Source organism: Chenopodium album, chromosome 3, assembly GCF_948465745.1.
Source record: "Chenopodium album chromosome 3, dcCheAlbu1.1, whole genome shotgun sequence".
Classification (NCBI taxonomy): domain Eukaryota; kingdom Viridiplantae; phylum Streptophyta; class Magnoliopsida; order Caryophyllales; family Amaranthaceae; genus Chenopodium; species Chenopodium album.
The window spans coordinates 85,347,923-85,370,406 of NC_137836.1; positions in this window are offsets into that span (position 1 = coordinate 85,347,923).

A 22,484-nucleotide genomic window follows, 5' to 3' on the forward strand; every position below is an offset into this window, starting at 1 on the left:
TTTGAACTTGGGCGTGGGGTTTCTTCCTAGGGCGTGGGGTTTACCATAGGGCGTAGGGTTCTTCCTTGGGCGTGGGGTTTGAGCTTGGGCGTGGGGTTTATTCCTAGGGCGTGGGGTGAGCATCGGCGTAGGGTTGATACATTAGGCGTGGGGTTTCTCCTAGGCATGGGGTTTCATGATGGGCGTAGGGTTCTTTCTTGGGCGTGGGGTTTGAACTTTGGCGAAGGGCGTGGGGTTTTATCTTAGGCGTGGGGTTTCATCTTGGGCGTGGGGTATCAGGATAGACGTGGGGTTTCACCTTGGGCGTGGGGTTCTTCTTTGGGCGTGGGGTTTCTTCCTAGGTGGGTGGAACCATCCAATTTGCCTTAAAACAGTCAATTTACCAATTCGCAACATGCACCGATTTTGTGAACTGAAGCTTACCACGGACATTTATGACATCATTTAATGGTCATATATGGTTCCAAACGGCATTATATGACCATAACATGTATCCCCTAGGGTCTCAGCACTTTTTGCCACCGGCCCCAATAACCTCAAAAATTCCTCAAAAAGCGTGGAAAATAGCCTTTAATTTTAAATTTTTTTTAACTTTTTTTCACTCGGAAATAAATATTGCCAAGATGTTTACCATGGTCCCTAATGCCCTCCGGGAGTCCAATTAGGTGGGTCGAACCATCCAATTTGCCTTAAAACAATCAATTTACCAAGTCGCAACTTGCACCGATTTTGTGAAATGAAGCCTACCACGAACATTAATGACATCATTTAATAGTCATATATGGTTCCAAACGGCATTATATGACCCTAACATGTATCCCCTAGGGTCTCAACACTTTTCGCCACCGGCCCCAATAACCTCAAAAAGCGTGCATACTTCTATTTTGGAATTTTTTGACCTTTTTTTGCCCGGAAATAAAAATTGCCGAGATGTTTACCATGGTCCCTAATACCCTCCGGAAGTCCAATTAGGTGGGAGGAACCATCCAATTTGCCTTAAAACAGTCAATTTACCAATTCGCAACTTGCACCGATTTTGTGAATTGAAGCCTACCACGGACATTTATGACATCATTTAATGGTCATATATGGTTCCAAACGACATTATATGACCCTAACATGTATCCCCTAAGGTTTCAACACTTTTCGCCACATGCCCCAATAACCTCAAAAATTCCTCAAAAAGCGTGGATAATAGCCTTCAATTTTAAAATTTTTTGACTTTTTTTCGCTCGAAAATAAATATTGCCAAGATATTTACCATGGTCCCTAATACCCACCGGTAGTCCAGTTGGGTGGGTAGAACCATCCAATTTGCCTTAAAACGGTCAATTTACCAATTCGCAACCTACACCGAATTTGTGAACTCAAGCCTATCACGGACATTTATGACTTCATTTAATGGTCATATATGGTTCCAAACGGCATTATATGACCCTAAGATGTATCCCCTAGGGTCTCAACACTTTTTGCCACCGGGCCCCGTAACTTCAAAAATTTCTCAAAAAACATGGATAATAGCCTTCAATTTTGGACCTTTTTTTGCCCGAAAATAAAAATTGTCGAGTTGTTTACCATGGTCCCTAATACCCTCCGTGAGTCCAATTAGGTGGGTAGAACCATCCAATTTGCATTAAAACAGTTTATTTACCAATTCGCAACTTGCACCGATTTTGTGAACTGAAGCCTACCATGGACATTTATGACATCATTTAATGGTCATATATGGTTCCAAACAGCATTATATGACCCTAACATGTATCCCTTAGGGTCTCAACACTTTTCGCCACCGGCCCCAATAATCGCTAAAATTCCTCAAAAAGCGTGGATAATAGCATTCAATTTTGGAATTTTTTAACTTTTTTTCGCCCGGAAATAAAAATCGCCGAGATGCTTACCATGGTCCCTGATACCCTCCGGGAGTCCAATTAGGTGGGTAGAACCATCCAATTTGCATTAAAACAGTTAATTTACCAATTCGCAACTTGCTCCGATTTTGTGAACTGTAGCCTACCACGGACATTTATCACAACATTTAATGGTCATATATGGTTCCAAACAGCATTATATGACCCTAACATTTATCCCTTAGGGTCTCAGTACTTTTCGCCACCGGCCCCAATAACCTCAAAAATTCCTCAAAAAGCGTAGATAGTAGCCTTCAATTTTGGAATTTTTTTGACTTTTTTATTTCGGAAATAAAAAATGCCGAGATGTTTACCATGGTCCCTAATACCCTCGGGGAGTCCAATTAGGTGGGTGGAACCATCCAATTTGCCTTAAAACGGTCACTTTACCAATTCACAACTTGCATCGATTTTGTGAACTAAAGCCTACCATGGACATTTATGACATCATTTAATGGTCATATATGTTTCTAAACGGAATTATATGACCCTAACATGTATCCCCTAGGGTCTCAACACTTTTTGCCACCGGCCCTAATAACCTATAACTTTCCTCAAAAAGCGTGGATAATAACCTTCAATTTTGGAATTTTTGGACCTTTTTATGCCCGGAAATAAAAATTCCCGAGATGTTTACCATGGTCCCTAATACCCGTCCGTGAGTCCAATTAGTTGGGTGGAACCATCCAATTTGCGTTAAAACAGTTAGTTTACTAATTCGCAACTTGCACCTATTTTGTGAACTGAAGCCTACCACGGACATTTATGACATCATTTAATGGTCATATATGGTTCCAAACGGCATTATATGATCCTAACATGTATCCTCTAGGGTCTCAACACTTTTCACCACCGGCACCAAGAACCTCAAAAATTCCTCAAAAAGCGTGGATAATAGCCTTCAGTTTTGGAATTTTTTAACCTTTTTTTGCCCGTGAATAAAAATTGCCGAGATGTTAACCATGGTCCCTAATACCCTCTAGGATTCCAATTAGGTGGGTGGAAACGTCCAATTTGCCTTAAAACGGTCAGTTTACCAATTTGCAACTTGCACCGATTTTGTGAACTGAAGCCTACCACGGACATTTATGACATTATTTAATGGTCAAATATGGTTCCAAACTGCATTATATGACCCTAAGATGTATCCCCTAGGGTCTTAACACTTTTTGCCACCGGCCCCAATAACCTCTAAAATTCTTCAAAAAGCGTGGATAATAGCCTTCAAATTTGGAATTTTTGGACCATTTTTTGCCCGAAAATCAAAATTGCTGAGTTGTTTACCATGCTCACTAATACCCGCCGTGAGTCCAATTAGGTGGGTAGAACCATTCAATTTGCATTAAAACAGTTTATTTACCAATTCGCAACTTGCACCGATTTTGTGAACTGAAGCCTACACCGGACATTTATGACATCATTTAATGGTATGGTTCCAAACGACATTATATGACCCTAACACGTATCCCCTAGGGTCTCAGCACTTTTCGCCACCGGCACTAAGAACCTCAAAAATTCCTCAAAAAGCGTAGATAATAGCCTTTAATTTTGGAATTTTTTAACCTTATTTGCCCGAAAATAAAAATTGCCGAGATGTTTACCATAATCCCTTATACCCTCAGGGAGTCCATTTAGGTGGGTAGAACCATCTAATTTGCATTAAAACAGTTAATTTACCAATTTGCAACTTGCACCGATTTTGTGAACTGAAGCCTACCACGGACATTTATGACATCATTTAATGGTCATATATGGTTCCAAACGGCACTACATGACCCTAACATATATCCCCCAAGGTCTCAACATTTTTCGCCGCCGACCCCAATAACCTCTAAAATTCCTCAAAAAGCGTGGATTAGAGCCTTCAATTTTGGAATTTTTGTACTTTTTTTTGCCCGGAAATCAAAATTGCCGAGTTGTTTACCATGGTCCCTAATACCCTACGGGAGTCCAATTAGGTGGGTAGAACCATCCAATTTGCATTAAAACAGTTAATTTACCAATTCGCAACTTGCACCTATTTTGTGAACTGAATTCTACCACGGACATTTATGACGTCATTTAATGGTCATATATGGTTCCAAACGGCACTACATGACCCTAACATGTATCCCCAAAGGTCTCAACATTTTTCGCCACCGGCCCCAATAACCTCTAAAATTTCTCAAAAAGCGTGGATAATAGCCATCAATTTTGGAATTTTTGTACCTTTTTTTGCCCGGAAATAAAAATTTCCTTGTTATTTACCATGGTCTCTAATATTCTCCGGGAGTCCAATTAGGTGGGTAGAACAATCCAATTTGCATTAAAACAGTTAATTTACCAATTCGCAAATTGCACCGATTTTGTGAATTAAAGCCTACCACGGACATTTATGACATCATTTAATGTACATATATGGTTCCAAACGGCATTATATGGCCCTAACATGTATCCCCTAGGGTCTCAGTACTTTTCGCCACCGGCCCCAATAACCTCTAAAATTCCTCAAAAAGCGTGGATAGTAGCCTTCAATTTTGGAATTTTTTTGACTTTTTTCTTTCGGAAATAAAAATTGCCGAGATGTTTACCATGGTCCCTAATACCCTCGGGGAGTCCAATTAGGTGGGTGGAACCCTCCAATTTGTCTTAAAACGATCAGTTTACCAATTCACAACTTGCACCGATTTTGTGAACTGAAGCCTACCACGGACATTTATGACATCATTTAATGGTCATATATGGTTCCAAACGGCATGATATGACCCGAACATGTATCCCCTAGGGTCTCAACACTTTTCGCCACCGGCCCCAAGAACCTCAAAAATTCCTCAAAAAGCGTGGATAATAGCCTTCAATTTTGGAATTTTTTGACCTTTTTTTGCACGAAAATAAAAATTGCCGAGATGTTTACCATGGTCCCTAATACCCACCGGGAGTCCAATTAGGAGGGTAGAACCATCCAATTTGCATTAAAACTGTTAATTTACCAATTCGCAAATTGCACCGATTTTGTGAACTGAAGCCTGCCACGGACATTTATGACATCATTTAATGGTCATATGTGGTTCCAAACAGCATTATATAACCATGACATATATCCCCTAGGGTCTCAACACTTTTCGCCACTGGCTCCAATAACCTCTAAAATTCCTCAAAAAGCGTGGATAATAGCCTTTAATTTTGCAATTTTTTAACTTTTTTTTGCCCGGAAATAAAAATTGCCGAGATGTTTACCACGGTCCCTAATACCCGGCCCTCCGGAAGTCCAATTAGATGGGTAGAACCATCCAATTTGCATTAAAACAGTAAATTTACAAATTCGCAACTTGCACCGATTTGGTGAACTGAAGCCTACCACGGAAATTCATGACATCATTTAATGGTCATATATGGTTCCAAACAGCACTATATGACCCTAAAATGTATCCCCCAAAGGTCTCAACATTTTTCGCCACCGGCCCCAATAATCTCTAAAATTCCTCAATAGGCGTGGATAATAGCCTTCAATTTTGGAATTTTTGTACCTTTTTTTGCCCGGAAATAAAAATTGCCGAGCTGTTTACCATGGTCCCTAATGCCCTCCGGGAGTCCAATTAGGTGGGTAGAATCATCCAATTTGCATTAAAAAAGTTAATTTACCAATTCGAAACTTGCACCGGTTTTGAAAACTGAAGTCTACCACGGACATTTATGACATCATTTAATAGTCAAATTTGGTTCCAAACGGCATTATAGGACCCTAACATGTTTCCCCTAAGGTCTCAACATTTTTCTCCACCGGCCCCAATAACCTCTTAAATTCCTCAAAAAGCGTAGATAATAGCCTTCAATTTTGGAATTTTTTGCCCTTTTTTAGCCCGGAAAAAAAAATTGCCGAGATGTTTACCATGGTCCCTAATACCCTCCGGGAGTCCAATTAGGTGGGTAGAACCATCCAATTTACATTAAAACAGTCAGTTTTCCAATTCGCAACTTGCACCGATTTTTTGAACTGAAAACTACCACGGAAATTTATGATATCATTTAATGGTCATATATGGTTCCAAACGACATTATATGACCCTAACATGTATCCCCCAAAGGTCTCAACATTTTTCGCCACCGGCCCCAATAATCTCTAAAATTCCTCAAAAGGCGTGGATAATAGCCTTCAATTTTGGAATTTTTGTACCTTTTTTTGCCCGGAAATAAAAATTGTCGAGCTGTTTACCATGGTCCCAAATACCCTCCGGGAGTCCAATTAGGTGGGTAGAACTATCCAATTTTCCTTAAAACAATTAATTTACCAACTCGCAAATTGCACCGATTTTGTGTACTGAAGCCTACAACGGACATTTATGACATCATTTAATAGTCATATATGGTTCCAAACGGCATTATATGACCCTAACATGTATCCCCTAGGGTCTCAACACTTTTCGCCACCGGCCCCAATAACCTTAAAAATTTGCTCAAAAAGCGTGGATAATAGCATTCAATTTTGGAATTTTTTAACCTTTTTTTGCCCGGATATAAAAATTGCCGAGATATTTTCCATGGTCCCTAATACCCTCCGGAAGTCCAATTAGGTGGGTAGAACCATCTAATTTGCATTAAAACAGTTAATTTACCAATTCGCAACTTGCACCGATTTTGTGAACTGAAGCCTACCACGGACATTTATCACATCATTTAATGGTCATATATGGTTCCAAACGGCGTTATATGACCCTAACATGTATCCCCAAAGGTCTCAACATTTTTCGCCACCGACCCCAATAACCTCTAAAATTCCTCAAAAAGCGTGGATAATAGCCTTCAATTTTGGAATTTTTGTACCTTTTTTTGCCCGGAAATAAAAATTGTCGAGCTGTTTACCATGGTCCCTAATACCCTCTGGGAGTTCAATTAGGTGGGTAGAACCATCCAATTTTCATTAAAACAATTAATTTACTAACTCGCAAATTGCACTGATTTTGTGTACAGAAGCCTACAACGGACATTTATGACATCATTTAATAGTCATATGTGGTTCTAAACGGCATTATATGACCCAAACATGTATCCCCTAATGTCTCAACATTTTTCGCCACCGGCCCTAATAACCTCTAAAATTCCTCAAAAAGCGTAGATAATAGCCTTCAATTTTGGAATTTTTTTACCTTTTTTTGCCCGGAAATATAAATTGCCGAGATGTTTACCATGGTCCTTGATACCCTCCGGGAGTCCAATTAGGTGGGTAGAACCATCCAATTTGCATTAAAACAGTTAATTTACCAATTCACAACTTGCATCGATTTTGTGAATTAAAGCCTACCACGGACATTTATGACATCATTTAATTGTCATATATGGGTTTAAACGGCATTATATGACCCTAACATGTATCCCCTAGGGTCTCAGTACTTTTCGCCACCTGTAGACAACCATTTGTGTCTCCCCAAAACCAAATCCAGTGATGAGTACCTTTCACGTCGAATCATAATCGAATGAAGTGAAAGTGTGGAAAGTCTAGTGTTGCGGAAAGTTTTAATTTCTTTTCTCTTCTCTCTGTTTTTGAAAACTTATTTTAAGAAAACAGCCAATCCAGTTTGGTTGGTCCATGATATGGGTCCAATAATAGTGTAGTTTGATGGGGTTTGAAAAGACCTTTCGAACGATATATTATAAGCCCAATTCCTATGAATATCGAGGAAGTTATGGCAAAAATATTAAACTGGGCCCGATTTTTTTTTATATGCGGCCCAATGATCTAGAGGAGGGCCTATTATTAATTATCATTCCTAAAGCTATTAGGATTGATTATAGTCTTTTAGAATACTCTAGAAGGTTCTTTTAAATCCTAATGGAGTTAGGATTGATAATTATGTTTTAAAGAGTTTGAAATTGAATAAAACTACTCCTTTTAAGAATCCTTGTTTTGTACGAAGTGGAATATATTCAAATTTTATTTTTGTGCCTTATAATATTTATCCAAATTTTATATGGTTGGATAGATCTTGAAATTATCTTTCTAATGATATATTATAATATTAAATCCCAGTTATAACGAAAAAGATATGAATGAGACATGAAACTTTATCCAAAACTGATACCCTTCCACTATTTTAGCCATATCTTTTTATCTAAAAATTATTTTAATATGATTCTAATTGGGTTGGAAAGTAGACTTTAAGAACTTTCCAACGACATATTATATGCCTTATTTGGACTTCTGGATCAAAAGATATGATAAAAACAAAAACGCGTTAAAAACAGGCTTGGCGCCTGACTCCAGGCATTGGCGCCTGGAACCAGGCCTGGCGCCTGGTGCCAATGACTGGCGCCAACCTCGTTTTGCGTGCGCCAGACTCTGTTTTTCTAATTTTATCTTTTTGGCTGATTTTCTCTATAAATAACGTATTAAAACTCCGTTTTCGATAATCAGATTTCATCAATTCTTATTTCAATTCACCAACTCTCATCAAGATTTTCTTGATTATTTTCTCTCCCTCTCTTTTTCTAAACTAGCCTTTTCTCAAATACAAAATTCCGCATTCACAAGATCTAGAAACACCTAGCCATATTCGAAGTTGCCTTCGCCCTAGACGTGAAAGGTTTTAATTTATGAGGGTTTGGTCCCAAATCTCTATTTCAATTATTTAATTTAATTGTTTTGTTTTATTATTTTCCTTGAAGTTATTAACGTGTGTATTTTGTTATTAGAAAGAGGTACGAGACATCAAAGTAAGTGCTTTAATTGATTTATTGATATTATGATGTAGAAATCATGTTTCTATTGTTATTATGATATTCCTAGTATCATGTCTAGGGTAACTTTAATATTAAATATGCTTATTATGATTCCTGCGATGCTTCCTATATTCTTCCTAATATTTATGATTGTAAGTATCATGTTAGGGTTAAAGATTTGATTTTTATTGCTTAGTGACATGCTAGGGTTTGTTATTAATCTTGTTAGTATCATGCCTAGGATCTTGCTATTATTATGCTTTAATATTAACATGAACATGATTATGATTATAATTATTATAATTTATGATTATGATGATTATGAATATTATTATTATTATTATTATTTTGATGATGATTATTTTATCTATGATGATTATTATTATGATTATAATTTTATTATTCATGATTTATTATTTATTATGTTGCTTGATTATATTTATTGTTATTGCTTGATCACGCCTTTTATGCATGTTTAAAGGAAATTGTACTTGTAATCACGCTTAATAAGATAATTAATAATCTTGTTTAGGGTTAATTTTATTATAATTCAAGTGATCGCTAATAATAGATTTATTTGTGCATTAAATTCAACCAACATAGATAAACAGGTTTAGGGTTAATCCTATTGATTGCATGTTAATTAAAAAGCGCACATGAATACGATCAGAATAAAGTAGAGGCCTATTATTAGGGCAGGTTCAATCTCTTTTAGGTTGGATTTGTACCTTCATCCCCGAACCCTTATTTGGTTCATGACCTTATGGAGTTGACGATCTCTTGGATCGTTAAGGGGTGTAACCTTCACCTCGTGAACGGTTTACAAGTTCCTTAAAAAACTTGTTGGCGACTCTTTTGCTCTATCTTCTTCCCTTTTGGACGCCACCGTACTTTAGTGTATGATCACAGTGGGGTTCAAGCTAGTGGGATTTTTAAAGGCTTGAAATTATTCCCTACAGTTTTTGGCGACTCCACTGGGGAGGATTTCTATTTTAATTCCTGAATTTGTTTCGGCAATGATTTAGAATGAGTGGATGAGACTTGAAACGTTCTAAGTATTTCATGTGCGTAATTTTGATTAACATTATTGTCATATGCATAAAAAAGATCTCATTGGAAAGACCATCCGTAATCAGTGGCGGAGCTACATGTGTGCACACTGAGTCACGTGACTCAGCAGTGCCAAAAAAAAAAAAGAAGAGAGAGAAAACAGCCAAAACGCGTGAAACGTTGCAAACAACTGAAGAAAGTTCAAACCTCACAACGACAACCCTAACTCCCTCTCTCACATCAACCGCCGCCGACGCCGCCCACGCCGGAGTGCCGGAGCAGCCAACATCATTCGTCCTTCAAGCCTTCAAGCAGCAACGAACAACTTGAAGGGGTGAGTTATTCTGTTGTCCTTCACTCCTTCAAGCCTGCCGCCGCCCTCGGAATCTTAGATCTACGCCACCAGGCCGCACCACCGACTCAGAGTACCACCGAGCAGTTGTCAGTCGAGCACGGAGCACAACTGCACTGATTGAAGGAGTCGATCAGTTAGGAGAGCAACTGAACAAGCAGCAAGGTATTTTATACCATTTAATTTGTTTTTTTTTAATTATAATTATGTATAACTTTAGTCATTTGATTGATTAAATTGAACTGAATTGTTGATTTTTTGTTCATTACTGTGTTAATTACTTAATTAATTATAATTTCAGTCATTTATAAAATATAATTTTATAGTCTTGAAATTGACAGGTTGTTGTTCATTGTGGATTTGTGGTGTTGAAATGTTGAATTGCAGAATTGTTGAATATAGAATTTCACTGTGTTTGGTAATATTGGTACTTTGTAGTCTTGATTAGTTGGTCATTTGATTTAGATTTGATTGATATTTGATTGTATTATATGTATTCAAATGAACTAAAATTGTGTATAGATTGTATATATGAATTGCTGAATTTTTTGTTATTGCTTAAATGATTTTCAGAATGAACAGAACTTGTAGGGTTTTTTTTGTTTGATTGAAATCAAGGTAGTTGTCATATATATATTTTTTTTGTAAATATTTTTGGATTCGATTTTTTTTTTACTTTAACAGATGATCAATAATTCAGGTGATCAATAATCAGGGTGACTCACAAGCTCAAAAATTCTGGATCCGCCACTGTCCGTAATGAGTTAAAAACATAGGATTTTACACGTAGGAAATTTGAGGAATATCTTTCACAACTAGGACTGAAATAACACCGCGCAAAACTGGAAAATTTTATCGAGCACAAAAAGCTGCTGAGGCATGTGGGAAGTAGCGTCAGGGGCCAGAGCTTGGCGCCAGCATTTTAGTCGTAGCGCCAGACGCCAGTGTTGGCGCCAGACGCTACAGTTAAAAGCTGGCACCAGTCTCTGATTGCTAGCGCCATTTTCCCCCAATACCGAGCCAGAAATATGCGTTCTAATTTCGACCGGTTTTTCGTATTGTTTGCTCGATCCTACTTCCTGATTGAATTTTTTCTCACTTTTCTGAAACCCATATGTGTTCTACATATGGACATAACCCTCTAGGAATTCATGCTCCATCTACCCGATTGAACGCTCCGTGCAACAAAGGGTTCATCCGAGATGTTGAATTCACCAAACCATGGAAGCGAGTTTTTCTAAAAACTCGCGGTGTCCCATCCACTTGCGCCAACTCTTCACGGTTAGGCTTCCGCGCGGTGCATCCGAACAATTAACCATGGACCCTCTATTGACTAAACCATATCCCGAACTTTAGAGAATTAGAGCCATGGTTAGGTTGCAAACTCATTGCATCATATTGTGCCTACTTGACTAATTGTGCATTATTTGTTGTGCATACTCTATGTGATTTTTCCTAACCGTTTGTTTGACTTGTGTTAAGACTAAATAAACTGATTAATGACTAAAGGACTTTGTTTAATTAATTAATTAATTAATTTGAGCTAATAAATAAACATAAAATCGAGTCATAGTTCCTTTAAGTCAACCCGGATTTTTTATTCCCGTATACTGCACAAACGTCAACTTGTTTTGGTCATAGCCGAAGTTCTAGAAAGAACTACGAGTAGTACAACCTATGGATCTGTAGCCCCGAGTTTTATCTTTAATTTGGCGTTGATTTCATCCAAATCAGAGTCACAAATAAAAAGTTGTGACTAAAATACCACGGCCTGTCCAGTTTAATGCATATACGTGAAGTCTTAACTTAGTCTTTGCTTAAGTCTAGTCACATAGTCTAGCCACATGGTCATGATACGAGTCTTAACATGTCACCTACACTCAATAGTATTAGCACACACTTTGAGTACACATGTCACCATGGCCATGTCTTAGGTTCATGCATGAGTCGGTGTTTCCGTCATTTAATTTGGGGAGCGTATTCTATTCAGTTTTTCTTCACTTCCTCCGTCCATTGCAAGTTGAATAGAGTTTAAGTCAAATAATTAATAATGAACATCCCCCAATTCCTTTTCCACAGTACTTGGTCGAGGAGAGAAGGGCGATTAATCAAGGACAACCTCTTTATTCAAGTCTCACTTTTTGATAAACCTATTCGACAAAAGAGGAAGGCTAAGAAGATAATGGCAACTCAAGAAGAAGTCAATGATCTTAAGAACCAACTGGCTACCGTGACTGAGACACTGAAGCTTCTCGCACTCAAGATCGATGATCCCGTGAAGCAACAACAAATGGACCTCATGCAAGAAAGCTTGAGCAAGCTATCTAGTGACTACAAATTTCAGGGCATGAGTTCACAAGGGGTCTCGCTGGACAAGGAACTTCTTCCACATAAGTTCAACGCCACTGACATCCCTAAATTCAAGGCAACAGATAATCCTTACTTTCATCTAAGAGCTTTTGAAACTATAATGAACATTAAGGGTATCGATAAGAAGGTTTTTCCCTCTCTGTTCTCACTATCTCTTGAAACCGTTTGCCAACAATGGTAATTCTCCCTTGACAAAGAGAAAACCTCTACCTGGGAATCGATAGTAAACGCTTTCATTGATAGGTATAAGTGCAATATTCAAGTTGAAACCGACCATAGACAACTTGAGATGCTAAGACAAAAAGAGAATGAAGGTTTTACTTCTTTCTTTAATAAGTGGAGGGAAACTTCCGCCAAGATGATTGAGGTCCCCACCGAAAAGGAATCTGTGAGGATGTTTATCAAGAATCTCCAAGAAAAGTATTCAAAGCACTTAAAATATCAATACAACTTGAATACTTTCAAGGCCGTCTATGACATAGGTATCGAGATCGAAGACGACCTCGCAAAGCAAAAAACTACTAACAATAGTAACCACGGTGGCTGGAAAGGAAAGAAGAACGACAATCCTTCTTCTTCCGAAAACGCCCACTCTAGTAATAATGTTAGTACCTTCGACCATAATGGTGTCTTAGCCATGGACAATCAAGGATCTAAAAGGAAACCCAGGCGAGAGTTCACACCCATTGGAATAACCTACGATGTTGCTTTCGATCGTCTCTATGATCGAGGATTAATCAAACCAATTGGCCCTACCGAGGATCCAACACCAGAAAATCGATCTTCGAGATGGAATCCAAACTCCTATTGCAAGTACCATCGAGGGCGCGGTCATACTACTGATGAATGCTACAGGTTTCAAAACCTCATTCAAGATCTCATAGAGGCAAATAAGATCCCATTGCCTCTAGCTAGCGAGAAGACTGGATGATGTCGAAGCAAACAACACAAGACAGAGGCGAGCTTCAACGACAGGATTTCATGACCTCTTTTTCTATTTCTTTTTCATTTTTCCTTTCCCAATAAGTCTAGCATAGACACCTTTTCTTTTCCTTTAGATTAATTTTGTTATTTTTTTTTCCTTTTTCCCTTTTTAATAAAATGAGCATTTATTTCCTTATATATGATCATTTCATTATATTGCATCAAATATATATATATATATATATATATATATATATATATATATATATATATATATATATATATATATATATATATATATATATATATATATATAAAAATCCATGTCGAATTAAGCACAATGTATACCAATGATTTGAGGCACCCCTTGTAGCCACATCATATTACCTCTCACCTTTATACATCCTTTCTTCATAAACCACTTTGAGCCTCGTCTAATGATAGACCCTTCTTTTTTCAACCTACATCTACCTAACCTTGGGATGGGATGGTGTGCATTTTATGCAATTTTTCAAAGAATAAAAGCTTGAGTGACTTCAAAAAAAAATTAAAATAGCAAAAATAAGCAAAAAATAAATAAATAAAAGTGTACAAAAGGGCAAGTGTTCCAATGTCTTTGATATGAACACGTCTCAGATTGCGTCTCTTATCGAGTGCTCGGTACCGTGCCTGAGAAACATGAATGCCAAGTGAGTGATAGACCGCATGATCGGGATTGCCTACACTTATAAAAATAAAATAAATTCTAAAGCAAAAAGAGCTAAAAAAGAGTAGAAACTCAAGCATAAATATAAAGATTCAAAAGCGAGGTTGCACACCTTGGGGGCTTATCTAGGGTCTTGAGCCTTTTTTATCCCCTTCTTCTTCACCTTTAGCTTAACCACGTTACAACCCTTAAAAAGACCTTTTTGAGGTATACACACTTGTGCGAGGTTCAGCTAGAGCTACGTTCGGCCTGATTCCTAACGGATACGTAGGCAACCTCACATCGAGGTGCGGCCGTAATAAACATGCATTCATATTCACATTCACACACATGCACCATGATCATATTAAAGGATATCCTACGCTCATCCCTATTTACTTAGAGCTAGACTTGGGGGCTTGATCCCTACATCATTAGCCTACCTAGCCTAAGAGTCACCATCATTTGACTCTTCTAAAAATAATATTTTCCCACACACTTAGCTCTTGTGGCCTAGCTTTAGTGTCACTATAACACACATCACAAATACATGACCAAATATACTTCCCTTAGGAACCCTTTGTCATGAAATCTTAACACAACGCTGAAGCATGCCTTGTGACATCACTCATCACTTATAATTGTCATTACATAGAAGTATGAAGTGCTTAGCCTCCGTGCCTAAGTTACCTAAATGCTTTCATCATTGAGTCAACAGTTGAGATAGCCTAGGATGGATTAATCCTTGCACCTTGAGAGATAGTATCAAATAACATTTGACTAAGCTCATTCAACATGCATCTTCAAACTTTCGATTCTTTTTCGCGTCTTTCTTTTTCGGGAGAAAGTCGGTACCCTCCACAAAAATGACGGAAAATTTTTTCTTTTTGCATTTTCGAGTCGCACGATCACATTACAATGCACACACGGGTCACGAGTCACATGTGTCATGTTACTTCGAGTCGAGTCAACCTCGAGTCAGTCGATCATATCGAGTCAAGTTTATACCTTGAGTCGTGTCAAGTCAATGAGTCAAGCAACGTTAAACCTTAGGTCAACCCTAAGATAATTAAAAAGATTGGCAAAATTCTATAGTAAAAATAAATACATGTGCAACAGAATAGGGAAGACCCTATCATAGCGTTCGGCGACAGAGTCAATTCTTGGCGCCAGAGATATTTCAGTAGCGACAGAGCTCGAAGCCTCTCAGAAAGGTGATTTTGACTTCATACAGCAATTTCGGGTTCCTTGGTACGCCAGTTAGCCCCTATAAGCGATTTGACATGATTAAGTAGTCAGTTTGATTACAGTCTAAGTGATCGACCTGACGAAAGATCGTCTCACTTAGCTTAAGCGCCTAAACTACTGGCTCATTACAATCGGTTCAAAAGCAAGCACTTAAACGACAATATTTCCAAATATGGATTGTCGCGCATTCTTATTAAAACGACAAATTTTTCCAAAAATTGGATTGTCATCCCCAACTGACAGTATTTCCAAAAACGGATTGTCGTGCATTTTCTTTAACGACAATTTTTCCAAGATTGGATTGTCATCTCTGGCAAAGTTTCCAAGCGTGGATTGTCGTGCTCCTTCTTTGTTGGCAAGTTTTTCCAAGTTCGGATTGTCATACATTCGTCGGCTCGTTGGCAAGTTTTCCGAGATTGGATTGTCATACACCCAGTTCCCTACGGCAAAATTTCCTAAAGGATTGTTGTAGGTCTCTATTCATCATAAATTTCGGCAAAGGTTCCTCAACGTGGATTGTCATTCATTTCAGTAAGTGGCAAATTTTCCCGAAGTGGATTGTCGATCGACTCTTTTTTGCAAATGTTCCAAGACGCGGATTGTCAATAGTGGCAATATTTTCCCAAAAGGATTGTCGCATAGCATTGGCAAATTTCCAAGATGGATTGCTTTCAAGAGTTATATTCCAAGATGTGGATTGTCGATCGTAGCAAAGTTCTTATGAAAGATTGTTACGAAGCATTGACAACTTTTCCAAAAATTGGATTTTGGCAAATTTTCCGAGATACGGATTGTCGCTTCATCGTGGCAACATTTCCAAGGATGGATTGTTACGAAGCATTGACAACTTTCCCTAAATCGGATTGTCATACATCATACAAGAGTTGTGTTGGCAACTATTCCCAAAGAAAAGAGGATTGTCATCACAGCAAAAGCACCGACATACTGGTTCACAAACAACTGAGGATTGTTTCAAGAGAAGCAATCTTCGATAGTATTCCCTTGGACGTGGAATACTATCATAGCGGAGGAGGATCGTTTCAGGCAAAGCAATCTTCTATATTGGAAGCAGTTACGGGTGTAGCAGTTTTCAAGCGGGATGACATTCTCTAGCTTGTAGGAGGTCATCAAAACAACAAGGATGCAGCAACAATCGGTTACTTTCAGAGACGTGTGCTCGACGGTGCAAGATACGCGTTTCTTAACTCTTTTATCTGTTTAACTAATGTTAGTTTGCAGGTATCGGCGTTACAAGATTGGTTTAGGATCGCAGAACGTTCTGAATCATTCTCCGTCCCTATCGATACTTTGACTTTTGTTTTCGAAACTTACGTTTCTCCAAACTCAGTCAAAGTGGGGGCTTCTGTAGACACCCGTTTGTGTCTCCCCAAAACCAAATCCAGTGATGAGTACCTTTCACGTCGAATCATAATCGAATGAAGTGAAAGTGTGGAAAGTCTAGTGTTGCGGAAAGTTTTAATTTCTTTTCTCTTCTTTCTGTTTTTGAAAACTTATTTTAAGAAAACAGCCAATACAGTTTGGTTGGTCCATGATATGAGTCCAATAATAGTGTAGTTGGATGGGGTTTGAAAAGACCTCTCAAAAGATATATTATAAGCCCAATTCCGATGAATATCGAGGAAGTTATGGCAAAAAAACTAAACTGGGCCCGATTTTTTTTTATATGCGGCCCAATGATCTAGAGGAGGGCCTATTATTAATTATCATTCCTAAAGCTATTAGGATTGATTATAGTCTTTTAGAATACTCTAGAAGGTTCTTTTAAATCCTAATGGAGTTAGGATTGATAATTATGTTTTAAAGAGTTTGAAATTGAATAAAACTACTCCTTTTAATAATCCTTGTTTTGTACGAAGTGAAATATAATCAGATTTTATTTTTGTGCCACATAATATTTATCCAAATTTTATATGGTTGGATAGATCTTGAAATTATATTTCCAATGATATATTATAATATTAAATCCCAGTTATAACGAAAAAGATATGAATGAGACATGAAACTTTATCCAAAACTGACACCCTTCCACTATTTTGGCCATATCTTTTTATCTAAAAATTACTTTAATCTGATTCTAATTGGGTTGGAAATTAGACTTTAAGAGCTTTCCAACGACATATTATATTCCTTATTTGGACTTCTGGATCAAAAGATATGATAAAAACAAAAACGCGTTAAAAACAGGCTTGGCGCTTGACTCCAGGCATTGGCGCCTGGCGCCAATGGCCAATGCCTGGCGCCAACCTCGTTTTGCGTGCGCCAGACTCTATTTTGTTAATTTTATCTTTTTGGCTGATTTTCTCTATAAATAACGTATTAAAACTCCGTTTTCGATAATCAGATTTCATCAATTCTTATTTCAATTCACCAACTCTCATCAAGATTTTCTTGATTATTTTCTCTCCCTCTCTTTTTCTAAACTAGCCTTTTCTCAAATACAAAATTCTGCATTCACAAGATCTAGAAACACCTAGCCATATTCGAAGTTGCCTTCGCCCTAGACGTGAAAGGTTTTAATTTCTGAGGGTTTGGTCCCAAATCTCTATTTCAATTATTTAATTTAATTGTTTTGTTTTATTATTTTCCTTGAAGTTATTAACGTGTGTATTTTGTTATTAGAAAGAGGTACGAGACATCAAAGTAAGTGCTTTAATTGATTTATTGATATTATGATGTAGAAATCATGTTTATATTGTTATTATGATATTCCTAGTATCATGTCTAGGGTAACTTTAATATTAAATATGCTTATTATGATTCCTGCGATGCTTCCAATATTCTTCCTAATATTTATGATTGTTAGTATCATGTTAGGGTTAAAGATTTAATTTTTATTGCTTAGTGACATGCTAGGGTTTGTTATTAATCTTGTTAGTATCATGCCTAGGATCTTGCTATTATTATGCTTTAATATTAACATGAACATGATTATGAATATAATTATTATAATTTATGATTATGATGATTATGAATATTATTATTATTATTATTTTGATGATGATTATTTTATCTATGATGATTATTATTATTCATGATTTATTATTTATTATGTTGCTTGATTATATTTATTGTTATTGCTTGATCACGCCTTTTATGCATGTGTAAAGAGAATTTGTACTAGTAATCACGCTTAATAAGATAATTAATAATCTTGTTTAGGGTTAATTTGATTATAATTCAAGTGATCGCCAATAATAGATTTATTTGTGCATTAAATTCAACCAACATAGATAAACAGGTTTAGGGTTAATCCTATTGATTGCATGTTAATTAAAAAGCGCACATGAATACGATCAGAATAAAGTAGAGGCCTATTATTAGGGCAGGTTCAATCTCTTTTAGGTTGGATTTGTACCTTCATCCCCGAACCCTTATTTGGTTCATGACCTTATGAAGTTGACGATCTCTTGGATCGTTAAGGGGTGTAACCTTCACCTCGTGAACGGTTTACAAGTTCCTTATAAAACTTGATGGCGACTCTTTTGCTCTATCTTCTTCCCTTTTAGACGCCACCGTACTTTAGTGTATGATCACATTGGGGTTCAAGATAGTGGGATTTTTAAAGGCTTGAAATTATTCCCTACACCACCGGACCCAATAACCTCAAATATTCCTCAAAAACCGTAGATGGTAGCGCCTTCAATTTTGGAATTTTTTTGACTTTTTTCTTTCGAAAATAAAAATTGCCGAGATGTTTACCATGGTCCCTAATACCCTCGGGGATTCCAATTAGGTGGGTGGAACCATCCAATTTGCCTTAAAATGGTCAGTTTACCAATTCACAACTTGCACCGATTTTGTGAACTGAAGCCTACCACGGACATTTATGACATCATTTAATGGTCATATATGGTTCCAAACGACATTATATGACCCTAACATGTATCCCCTAAGGTCTCAACACTTTTCGCCACCGGCCCCAAGAACCTCAAAAATTCCTCAAAAAGCGTGGATAATTCAATTTTGGAATTTTTTGACCTTTTTTTTTCCCCGAAAATAAAAATTTCCGAGATGTTTACCATGGTCCCAAATACCCCCCGGGAGTCCAATTAGGTGGGTATAACCATCCAATTTGCGTTAAAACAGTTAATTTACCAATTCGCAACTTGCACCGATTTTGTGAACAGAAGCCTACCACGGACATTTATGACATCATTTAATGGTTATATATGGTTCCAAACAGCATTATATAACCCTAACATGTATCCCCTAGGGTCTCAACACTTTTCGCCACCGGCCCCAATAACCTATAAAATTTCTCAAAAAGCGTGGATAGCCTTCAATTTTGCAATTTTTTGACCTTTTTTTGCCCGGAAATAAAAAATACCGAGATGTTTACCATGGTCCCTCATACCCTCCGGGAGTCCATTTAGGTTGGTAGAACCATCCAATTTCATTAAAACAGATAATTTACCAATTCGCAACTTGCATCGATTTTGTGAACTGAAGCCTACCACGGACATTTATGACATCATTTAATGGTCATGTATGGTTCCAAACGGCATTATATGACCCTAACATGTATCCCCTAGGGTCTCAGTATTTTTCGCCACTGGCCCCAATAACCTCAAAAATCGTGGATAGTAGCCTTCAATTTTGGATTTTTTTAACTTTTTTCTTTCAGAAATAAAAATTTCCGAGCTATTTACCATGGTCCTTAATACCCTCCGGGAGTCCAATTAGGTGGGTAGAACCATCCAATTTTCATTAAAACAGTTAATTTACCAATTCGCAACTTGCACCGATTTTGTGAACTGAAGCCTACCACGGACATTTATGACATCATTTAATAGTCATATATGGTTCCAAACGGCATTATATGACCCTAACATGTATCCTCTAGGGTCTCAACACTTTTCGCCACCGGCCCCAAGAACCTTTAAAATTCCTCAAAAATCGTGGATAATAGCCTTCAATTTTGGAATTTTTTGACCTTTTTTTCCCGAAAATAAAAACTGTCGAGATGATTACCATGGTCCCTAATACCCTCTGGGAGTCCAATTAGGTTGGTGGAACCATCCAATTTGCCTTAAAACGGTCAGTTTACCAATTCACAACTTGCACCGATTTTCTGAACTGAAGCCTAACATAGACATTTATGACATTAAATAATGGTCATATATGGTTCCAAACGGCATTATATGACCCTAACATGTATCCCCTAGGGTCTCAACACTTTTCGCCACCGGCCCCAATAACCTCAAAAATTCCTCAAAAAGCGTGGATAAATAGCCTTCAATTTTGGAATTTTTTGACCTTTTTTTTGCCTGAGATGTTTACCATGGTCCCTAATACCCTCCGGGAGTCCAGTTAGGTGGGTAGAACCATCCAGTTTACATTAAAACAGTTAATTTACCAATTCGCAACTTGCACCGATTTTGTGAACTGAAGCCTATAACGGACATTTATGACATCATTTAATGGTCATATATGGTTCCAAACAGCATTATATGACCCTAACATGTATCCCGTAGGGTCTCAACACATTTCGCCACCGGCCCTAATAACCGCTAAAATTCCTCAAAAAGCGTGGATATAATAGCCTTCAATTTCGGAATTTTTTAACTTTTTTTTGCCCGGAAATAAAAATTGCCGAGATGTTGACCATGGTCCCTAATACCCTCCGGGAGTCCAATTAGGTGGGTAGAACCATCCAATTTGCATTAAAACAATTAATTTACCAATTCGCAACTTGCACCGATTTTGTGAACTGAAGCCTACCACGAACATTTATCACATCATTTAATGGTCATATATGGTTCCAAACGGCATTATATGACCCTAACATGTATCCCCCAAGGTCTCAACATTTTTCGCCACTGGCCCCAATAACCTCTAAAATTCCTAAAAAAGCGTAGATAATAGCAAAAGCAATGTCTCCTTGCATAATATGGATTCCAAACATTCATGATCTGGATGTGAATGAGTCGAATTACTTATTCCTCGGTCTATTCGTGAACTATCTCTCCAGGGATTGTGAAGGAGGGTCTACTAGAAATATTCTTGTTATTGCTTCGACTTATATTCCTCAAAAAGTGGATCCCACTCTAATCGCTCCGAATCAATTAAATACATGCATTAAGATACGAAGGCTTCTTATTCCACAACAACGAAAGCACTTTTTCACTCTTTCATATACTAGAGGATTTCACTTGGAAAAGAAAATGTTCCATACTAATGGATTCGGGTCCCTAATCATGGGTTCCAATGTACGAGATCTTGTAGCATTTATCAACGAGGCCTTATCGATTAGTATTACACAGAAGAAATCCATTATATACACTAATGCAATTCGATCCGCTCTTCATAGACAAACTTGGGATTTGCGATCCCAGGTAAGATCGGTTCAGGATCATGGGATCCTTTTCTATCAGATAGGAAGGGCTGTTGCACAAAATGTACTTCTAAGTAATTGCCCTATAGATCCTATATCTACCTATATGAAGAAGAAATCATGTAACGAAGGGAATTCTTATTTGTACAAATGGTACTTCGAACTTGGAACGAGCATGAAGAAATTAACGATACTTCTTTATCTTTTGAGTTGTTCTGCCGGATCGGTCGCTCAAGATCTTTGGTCTCTACCTGGACCCGATGAAAAAAACGGGATCACTTCTTATGGACTCGTTGAGAATGATTCTTATCTAGTTCATGGCCTATTAGAAGTAGAAGGCGCTCTGGTGGGATCCTCACGGACAGAAAAAGCTTGCAGTCAGAGTGATCGAGTGACATTGTTTCTTCGGCCCGAACTAAGGAATCCCTTAGATATGATGCAAAATGGATCTTGTTCTATCCTTGATCATAGATTTATCTATGAAAAATACGAATCGGAATGGGAAGAAGGGGAAGGAGCCCTCGATCCGCAACAGATAGAAGAGGATTTATTCAATCACATAGTTTGGGCTCCTAGAATATGGAACCCCTGGGGCTTTTTATTTGATTGTATCGAAAGGGCCTTTAATTTTGGTATTTTGGTACCTTTTTTTGCCCGGAAATAAAAATTGCCGAGCTGTTTACCATGTTCCCTAATACCCTCCGGGAGTCCAATTAGTTGGGTAGAACTATCCAATTTGCAATAAAACAGTTAATTTACCAACTCGCAACTTGCACCGATTTTGTGAATTGAAGCCTACAACGGACATTTATGACATCATTTAATAGTCATATGTGGTTCTAAACGGCATTATATGACCCAAACATGTATCCCCTAAGGTCTCAACATTTTTCGCCACTG